This window comes from Dendronephthya gigantea, unplaced genomic scaffold (genome assembly GCF_004324835.1).
Source record: "Dendronephthya gigantea isolate DGI-Jeju-01 unplaced genomic scaffold, DenGig_1.0 000103F, whole genome shotgun sequence".
Lineage (NCBI taxonomy): Eukaryota > Metazoa > Cnidaria > Anthozoa > Malacalcyonacea > Nephtheidae > Dendronephthya > Dendronephthya gigantea.
The window spans coordinates 537,499-546,098 of NW_021163113.1; the positions used below are offsets into that span (position 1 = coordinate 537,499).

Below are 8,600 nucleotides of genomic sequence, written 5' to 3' on the forward strand. Positions count from 1 at the left end.
CTTATGTCAGAGAAGTGGGGAGACTGATCAGTGCTTGGAACAGTAAACTCGGAGAACTTACACGACGTTTCCTTAAAACTCGTTATGATCATGCCTGCTCTTCTCTTGCAAAAACCAAGTTTCAAATCGAGATCCAAAGACCATGTGTCATGCTTGTCGCGCGCATGGCGTTATGGGAGCAAGGGAATTTTGATGAGCTGCTTCGGGAATGCAGGACCATCCAATCAACGCTGATTGCTTCTAGGAAGGTCTCCATTGAACAACTTTCCAAGACCTTCGCTAGTCTTATGCTCCGTGGTAAAGTGAATGCAGCCCTGCGTTTGTTGGATGAGCAATCTTCTGGTGGAGTTCTACCTCTGAATGACGTTGTGTATAAGGACCTTCAGCAAAAACATCCAGCTGCACAACCCGAGGACTCTTCCGTCATGTTTGATGGTGAGATACCCTTTATTGATCCAGTATTGTTTGCCAACATTGATGAAGCAGCCATATCGAAGGCAGCATTGAGAACGCATGGTGCTGCTGGTCCTTCTGGTCTTGATGCACTTGGCTGGCGGCATATTTTAGTGTCTCGCAATTATGGGGACGCTGGAAGAGATCTACGATCCGCGATTGCGTTAATGGCGAGAACACTTGCAACACGGAAGGTTGATATTGAACCAGATCAGACCACAAGTTTGGAGGCGTTTTTGGCGTGTCGCCTAATACCACTGGATAAGAACCCAGGTGTTCGTCCCATCGGAATTGGTGAAGTGCTTCGTAGGATCATCGGGAAGTCAATTATCTTTGCAATCAAGCCTCAAATCATGGAAAGTGCAGGTGATGTTCAGCTTTGTGCTGGACAACCAGCTGGCTGTGAGGCGGCAGTTCATGCCATGTCAGAAATCTTTGCAGAAGATGAAACGGATGCTGTGTTATTGGTGGATGCCACAAACGCATTCAACTCAATTAATCGGAGAATCATGTTGCACAACATTCAGTACATTTGTCCTGCCATGGCAATTTACACCTTCAACTGTTATGTCACAGCATCAAGATTGTTTGTCCAAGGAGGGAAAGAAATTACTTCTGCAGAAGGTACCACAGGGTGATCCATTAGCCATGCCGCTGTATGCTGTTGCCATTACACCCTTGCTGCAGTTGATTAAATCTGATGAAGCTAGCGATGTTCGACATGTTGCCTTTGCTGATGACCTTAGTGGTGCTGGTACACTTGCTCATTTGCGTTCCTGGTGGAAGAACATTGTTATTTATGGTCCCCGTCTTGGTTACTATCCGCGTGCTGACAAATCCTGGCTGATTGTGAAGCCGCACCTGGAGCAGACCGCCAAAGAGATGTTCGCTGGAACTGGTGCTCGTTTAACAACTGAAGGACATAAGTACCTTGGAGGATATCTTGGCTCTGAAGATGGGAAAGATAAGTACATCTCGTCTTTAGTTAGTAAATGGTGTCAGCAAATCCACGTTTTAAGTGAAATTGCTAAATTTGAGCCCCAAGCTGCATATGCTGCATTTGTATCAGGGTTTCGGCACAGATTTACTTACCATATACGCACTGTTCCAGGTATCAAGACTGCGATGCGAGTGGTAGATGATTCCGTCAGCCTGAAGCTCCTGCCAGCGCTCCTAGACAACCGTAGTGTTTCCATCCATGAGAGGAAGTTACTGTCACTGCCGACGAGAATGGGGGTCTTGGAATACCTATCTTCTCCGACCTGTGCGATGAAGAAAATGAGAACTCAAAGACCATCTGTCAAAATCTCTCAAGCAAGATCGTCCATCAGAATGATGACGCTCCAGCAAATGAAACTGGATCATCCATCTACGATTTGCGCCGTGAGATAATTAATCATCGACATGCCCAAAACAAGCTAGTGTTGCAGAACTTGAGATCAAGTATGAGTGAAGAGCAAATTCGAGCAAATGATCTAGCCCAGTTGAAGGGATCCTCAGCTTGGTTGACAGCACTGCCACTTGCTAATGAAGGGTATGTCCTCACGAAACGAGAGTTCTTTGACGCAATCTTATGCGTTATCGGTGGCCATTGAAGCGCCTTCCATCCTTCTGCGCTTGTGGAAAATCTTTCACCGTGGACCATGCCTTGTCGTGCCTGAAAGGAGGTTTTATTCATCGACGACATGACGAAATCCGTGACCTTCTCGCTTCTGCCATAGACGACGTGGCCTATGACGTTTCTACTGAACCTGCTCTTGCTCCTTTAACTGGCGAAGTACTTCCATCCAGTGCTAATTCCGCCGACGACGCCAGAGTGGACATAGCTGCGAGAGGTTTCTGGCAGAGATGTGAAAAAGCATTTTTTGATGTCAGGGTGTTTAATCCTTATGCTTCGACACATCGACGCCAGACTCTTACCAGCTCGTTTAACGCCAACGAACGTGAGAAGAAACGTCATTATAATCAAAGAATTGTTGAAGTTGAACATGGCTCCTTCACCCCTGTCGTTTTTAGTGCCTATGGTGGATGTGGAAGGGAGACTTCTCACTTCCTCTCGTTCCTAGCAGGCAAACTGGCTGAGAAAAAGAACTTTAGTTCCTCCATCGTTCTCAACTGGTTACGTAAGAAGATAGCTTTTGCTCTTCTTCGCGCTAGGGTTGTGTGTGTTCGTGGTAGTCGTTCCTGGAGAACTTTAAACATTCCTTCAACTACAGATATCTCGTTGTCGGAATGGAACTCTAATATTAGATAAAGTAGTTTTCTCTAGTTTATATTTATATTAAGTTTATATGCGTAATTTTATATTTTTCCTCTTGTATTGTGCATGCATTATAAAAAGTATATGATATCGATTTATTATGTATTTATAGTAATGTTCGAATAAATTTTATTATTAATATTAGGTGATATAAAGGCACTGCAGTCACTGATCATTTCAATGAACATTTTGGAATAAAGTAATGCTATTTATTCCTCACAATTAGGTTTTTTGTTTTGATTTTTTATATGTTTTTTCCAGTTTAAAGATTTTACTCACCGATTTGGTCATTGCTGGGATATATAGCTATTTGGACTGTGCGAAGTGCGAACTATTTGCAAAATTAACATAGAATATATATGTATTTATACTCTTCCATATGTTACAAATTAATTAATTAATTCGAATATATCTAAAAGATTTGTTGCCTTTACTTCAGTGTGGTCAAACAAAAAAAGTCTACAACACGGAGTATTCCCAGGCGGTCACCCATCCAAGTACTAACTTCGCCCGACCAGGCTTAACTTCGGTGATCGGACGAGAACCCTTTTTTTTTTTTTTTTTTCCTTTTTTTTCCTGTTATTGTTATACTACATATTTACAGTTGTTTCTATTTGTTTGTATTTTTACTACGTTATATCCTGGTTAATGTTTTCTGATTTTTTCAAGTGTGTTTTCATAAGTTTAATATTAATTTTTTATTTACAATTTTGGCTATCGCCTCGTTTATGCACCATTGTGCGTCGAAGGTATCTACGTTTTGTCGTGATTGTGCCAGTTTGTATTGGTAGGTTATGTGGCTCTTGGCTGATGCAACAAAAAGTGAAAGGGGGGGAGTAGTTTCACCCCTCACACGGTAGTCTACAGCCGATTTATGCAAGGCACAGCGTGCGGTTGTTAGAATCCAGTTTATGAGTTCCGTTGTATTTGCTGACAGTTGATTGTTTTGCTGGGTGTGAAGCCCTAGTAGTTTGGTAGTGTCGGTCAGTGGCAGTTTTCGGTCGGTGACGTTATCAGCAAGTTGCTGGATTGTCGTCCAAAAGTGTTTAGCGTGGTTGCAGTGTAACAGTAGGTGTTCAACTGTTTCTGTATCGTTGCAGTGATGGCAAGTGTCCGTGTGATGAACTCCCATTCTGTGTAGTGACTTTGCGTTTGGTAGTACTCTGTGCGCTACTTTCCAGTTGACGTCGCCTTGTTTGTTTGTGATGAGTTTGCTGTATGTTGTGTTTGTCCAGTAGCTGGAGTCGATTGTTGGTGTCGGTTGTAGGGTTCGTTTCCAATGATCAAGCGATGCGATTGTTGCTTGTTCATCTCTTGTCAATTGTTTGTGGAAATGTTTTGTCTTGAGTTGTGTTATGTCTACTGTCTCTTGTGCTATTATGTTTACTCTAAAGCGAGGCTGCACTGTAGGTTTAGGTCGTTTGGTATGTTCCCGCTGTATTTCCCTAGTCCATTTGATAGGTATAGCGTCCATTACTCGGTTAAGTTCCTGCCTCGTGTCGTCAAGCGCCAGAAATTTGCGACATGATAATTTGCATGTATACTAATTTGCATTTAACTTTCAGTATAATGGCCTTCAACTTTTACTATAAAATACATATTAGTGATATATCAAAACTTAAAAATGCCCTTGCCCTAGACCTTGCCCACTGTTTGCCGACCTCTAGATCGGTAGAGCAGCTGTTTAGAAACGTTTTGGTGACAGGATTTTTTAGCTTGGGCATTTCTGCATTCGGCCAAATTTAAAAATATATTGCTCAAAGTTTTGTCCGTGTGCTGTCCACGAACTTATAAAATCGCTCACATTGATTCGAATATTTCGATTCAGGTAGTTGATGAATTGACGTATAATGTACCCAAAAAAATTGTTTAAGATATTCTCTTTCGTATTTGTGTATAAACTTTTCTATACGGCTCGGATTTTTACTGCAATCACTTTAAAAAATATTATCAGTCTTGTCTGGAACTTGACATACGAAGGCTATATACACATTTGTTCACATCATTTGGCCGAACGTAGAAATACCTAAGGAAAGTAATTCGATCATTAAAACGTTGGGAAACGGCTGTTCTATTGATCCAGAGGTCGGCAAACAGTGGGCAAGATCTAGGTCAACGGCATTTTTAGGTTTTGTATATTTACTATATATATATGTATTTTATAGTGAAAGTTGAAGGCCATTATGCTGAAAGTTAAATGCAAATTAGTATACATGCAAATTATCATGTCGCAAATTTCTGGTAATGGACTCGGTCGGTTCTTCATCTTCGTCTTGTAGCAGTTCATTGACAGCTCTGGGTGGCATAAATCCTGGGATTGCTATGTAGCATATGTCTTTTAGTTGTGTAACACCCGCTGTTGCCCATTTGGCGTTGTACAGCACCTGGCCGTCGTTGTCTCGTATCGCCGGGTTTCGAAATAATGGTTCGTTGAGTATGTCGGTTACGTTTGTTGGTTCGTGTGTACGTTCAGTGTGTTGGTTGTACTTGAGCCATGACGTTAGTAGTTCCTTGTGGAACTTTGGGGTTCCCCGGTTTATCTGCTGTGAGGTGTACTTTTGGGTGAGAGTCATTTTTCCCAGTTTCATGTTTCCCGTTCTTAGAAAGTATTCCGTTAGTTGTTTCCAGTGTGCTGGTTCTGGGTCCAGGAGTCGTCGTAAGGTGTTTAGTCTGAGTGCGTGAATCTTCGTTTTTATTCGTTGTATGTTGAATCCGCCTTCTTCTAAAGGTAAGGCAAGTACATCGCGGTTGACGAGTGGTGCTTTCTTATTCCAGAAAAATCGGTAGATTATTTGCTCGATTTGTTGTATGCTTTGCTCTGGCACATATGTATTGTCGTTGCAGTATACCACAGTATAGATGTCAGATGCCTTTGTGACTTAATTCTCGGTGTGACCAGGCATTGATAATTCCCTCAAGTTTTTGTATTTTGTTGTCTACGTTGAGGCTTGTACAATCTATGTTTCCGAAGTAGATACCTATAGTAGTTTTTCAGGTATGTAGTCGTTATACCATTCAAAGCCGAAAAGTTGGTCTGTTCTGTTTCGGAAATGTCCCGTCCAGAGTCCTTTGCATTTTTCTACGTTTATTTAGCCCTGAGCCGCTCTCATATAGATTGAATGTTTGAAACGCTTCCGTGATGCTTTGATCGTCTTCAAGAAGGAGTGTGGTGTCGTCCGCATATTGCGATAGTTTGATTTCCTCTGTTGAATTTGGTAGCCGAAGGCCTTTTACTTTCGCATTTTTGCGCAGATGTATTGCTAGAATTTCAGCCGTCAATATGTACAGTGGCATGCTTAAGGGGCAGCCCTGTCTCAGTCCTCGTTCTATATTTACAAAAGCTGTCATCCAACCGTTGGTTTTAACTGAGCTGAAAACAGAATTGTACAGAAGTTTGATCCACTTGATGAATTGTGGTCCGAAGCCGAATTTTTCTAGTGTGCGGAATAAGAATCTGTGGTCTACTCGGTCAAATGCTTTTAATTGATCGACTGTTATAGTTTTGTTTGGTTTCATTGGCATAAAGAATTGCATCTCGTATTAAGCTGGCGTTGTCGTTAATCGTGCGACCTGAAATACAGGCTGTTTGATCTGTGTGGATAATTTTAGGAAGTACCTTTGACAGTCTGTGCGCTAGAGCTTTGGTTAGTAGCTTATAATCGGTTGTTAATAAGGTGATTGGCCGCCAGTTTTTTAGTCGTGTCCGATCATTTTTCTTAAAAATCAGTGTAATGACACCGCGGCGTTGCGTGATGGTTAAGATACCGTGATCAAATGCGTGGTTGTAAATTCCAGCTAATGTGGTTCCTAGGATATTCCAAAAGTGTTTATAGAAATCTGCCGTGAGGCCGTCTAAACCAGGTGATTTGTTTGGTTGCATGCCGTCGAGCGCATTTTTTAGTTCAGCGACTGTTATATCTCCTTCGCATGATTCTCTTTCCTCGTCTGTGAGTGTTGGGGTTTCTACATCAAGGAGTTGTTTTTGTGCTTGCTCGTCTATTTGCTCTGCTGTGTATAGCGATTTGTAGAAAGCGTGTACTTCCTTAAGTATATCCTGTTGTTCTGTAATCGTTTCATTATTGTCTTTGGTCAGGATTTTAATTGTTTGCTCCGCTTGTCGCCGTTTTTCTAGCGAATAAAAATAGCGTGTGCTTTTTTCGCCCTTTTCCGTATATTCCGCCTTTGTTCTGATTTTTACACCTTCAAGCTCGCGCAGATCTAATTGTTTCAGCTCGTTTCTGGCCGCAAGATATTGTGTGACGTCTTCGTCCTTTCCTGTCATGGTCGCTGTTTGTTGGAGTCTTTTGACCCTCTGTTCTAAGATGTTACGTTCTTGTCGTTCTCTTTTTCGCTCTAATGTGCTGTGTTTTATGGCTATTTCTTTAAATTTTTGTTTCGCTTTGTCCCACCATGCTAGAGGGTTTGGGTAGTTGTCAATTTGCGTGTTCCATTCGGTCCAGAATTCTTTGATTTCCTCATTAAATTGTGCGTTTGACAGTAAGGTGTTGTTGAAGTGCCAATATCCGTTGCCTCTAGTGAGTTTTTCTAGGTCTAGCGTAATTAACGTCGCATCGTGATCTGAGTGTTGGAATGGTTTAATCTCTGTGTGTGTTACGTTTCGGTCTAACGTTTTGCTGATAAGTATTCTGTCAATTCGTGTTCTGTTTGTGCGGTTTTTAACGCGGTCATGAAGGCCCGCCCAGGTGTATTCGCGTTTGGTAGGGTTTCTTTGACGCCATATGTCAGTTAGGTTGAGTTTTGTCATAAGGTTTTGTAGTACTATCCTAGCAGTTTGCCTCGCAATAGGTGGTGCGTCTGGTAGTCTGTCATATGCCGAAAGAGCTAAGTAATACCGGCCAGTTCGTGTCCGCTTTTGTATTTTAGTCGTACGATTGGCCCCTTTATTTCTCCATACGAGGATAAAACTTTTACTATGTCTTCGTCTGCGATATATGCACGAAGGCCGAGAAGGGAGACATTTGTGTAGTAGCCTTTCGGCGGATTGCATGACACGTGAGATGACTCCAACTCGAAGCCGTGCTCGATCAGAATTTCAGCGTGATCCTTTCCGTTTAACTCAGCCAGATATTCGCCAGGGCGAAGTTCTTGTAGGACAACAATGCATCCTTGACATGTTTCTTCTTCAATCGCTCTTTTTATGCTCCCCAATGAAGCGTTTTCGATAGTTTTGAATACAATGCTGCGGCGTTTCCTGTCGTCTGCCATTGGCATACCGCGTGGTAAAATTTGCCAGGCAAAATTTGATAAAGTTATTGGGGATAACCCCACTTAAACCAGATCAGTACCTTCCGAATGTTCTTATAAAAGATATTTTTGAGTCTATTTGCTATACCAGTCGATAAAATCGCCCAAAACCAGAGAAGTTAGCACTCGCGTAAAACGAGAACCGGAATTTTACTGGTGGTATGGTCGTAGACACTTAAATACGTCAATTAGGTGATATAAAGGCACTGCAGTCACTGATCATTTCAATGAACGTTTTGGGATAAAGTAATGCTATTAGGTTTTTTTGTTTTGATTTTTTATATGTTTTTTCCAGTTTAAAGATTTTACTCACCGATTTGGTCATTGCTGGGGTATATAGCTATTTGGACTGTGCGAAGTGCGAACTATTTGCAAAATTAACATAGAATATATATGTATTTATACTCTTCCTTATGTTACAAATTAATTAACTAATTCGAATATATCTAAAAGATTTGTTGCCTTTACTTTAGTGTGGTCAAACAAAAAAAGTCTACAAAAAAAGTCTACAACACGAAGTATTCCCGGGCGGTCACCCATCCAAGTACTAACTTCGCCCGACCAGGCTTAACTTCGGTGATCAGACGAGAACCGGTTTCTTACTGGTGGTATGGTCGTAGAC

The 8,600-nt window shown here is 41.7% G+C and overlaps 1 non-coding gene across 1 annotated transcript; it reads right to left on the minus strand.

The window, feature by feature from the left end:
- Nucleotides 1–8,481: 8,481 nt before the first annotated feature.
- LOC114534641 lies at nucleotides 8,482–8,600 on the minus strand. The gene has a single exon (XR_003688151.1). It is a non-coding gene; the product is annotated as a 5S ribosomal RNA (ribosomal RNA).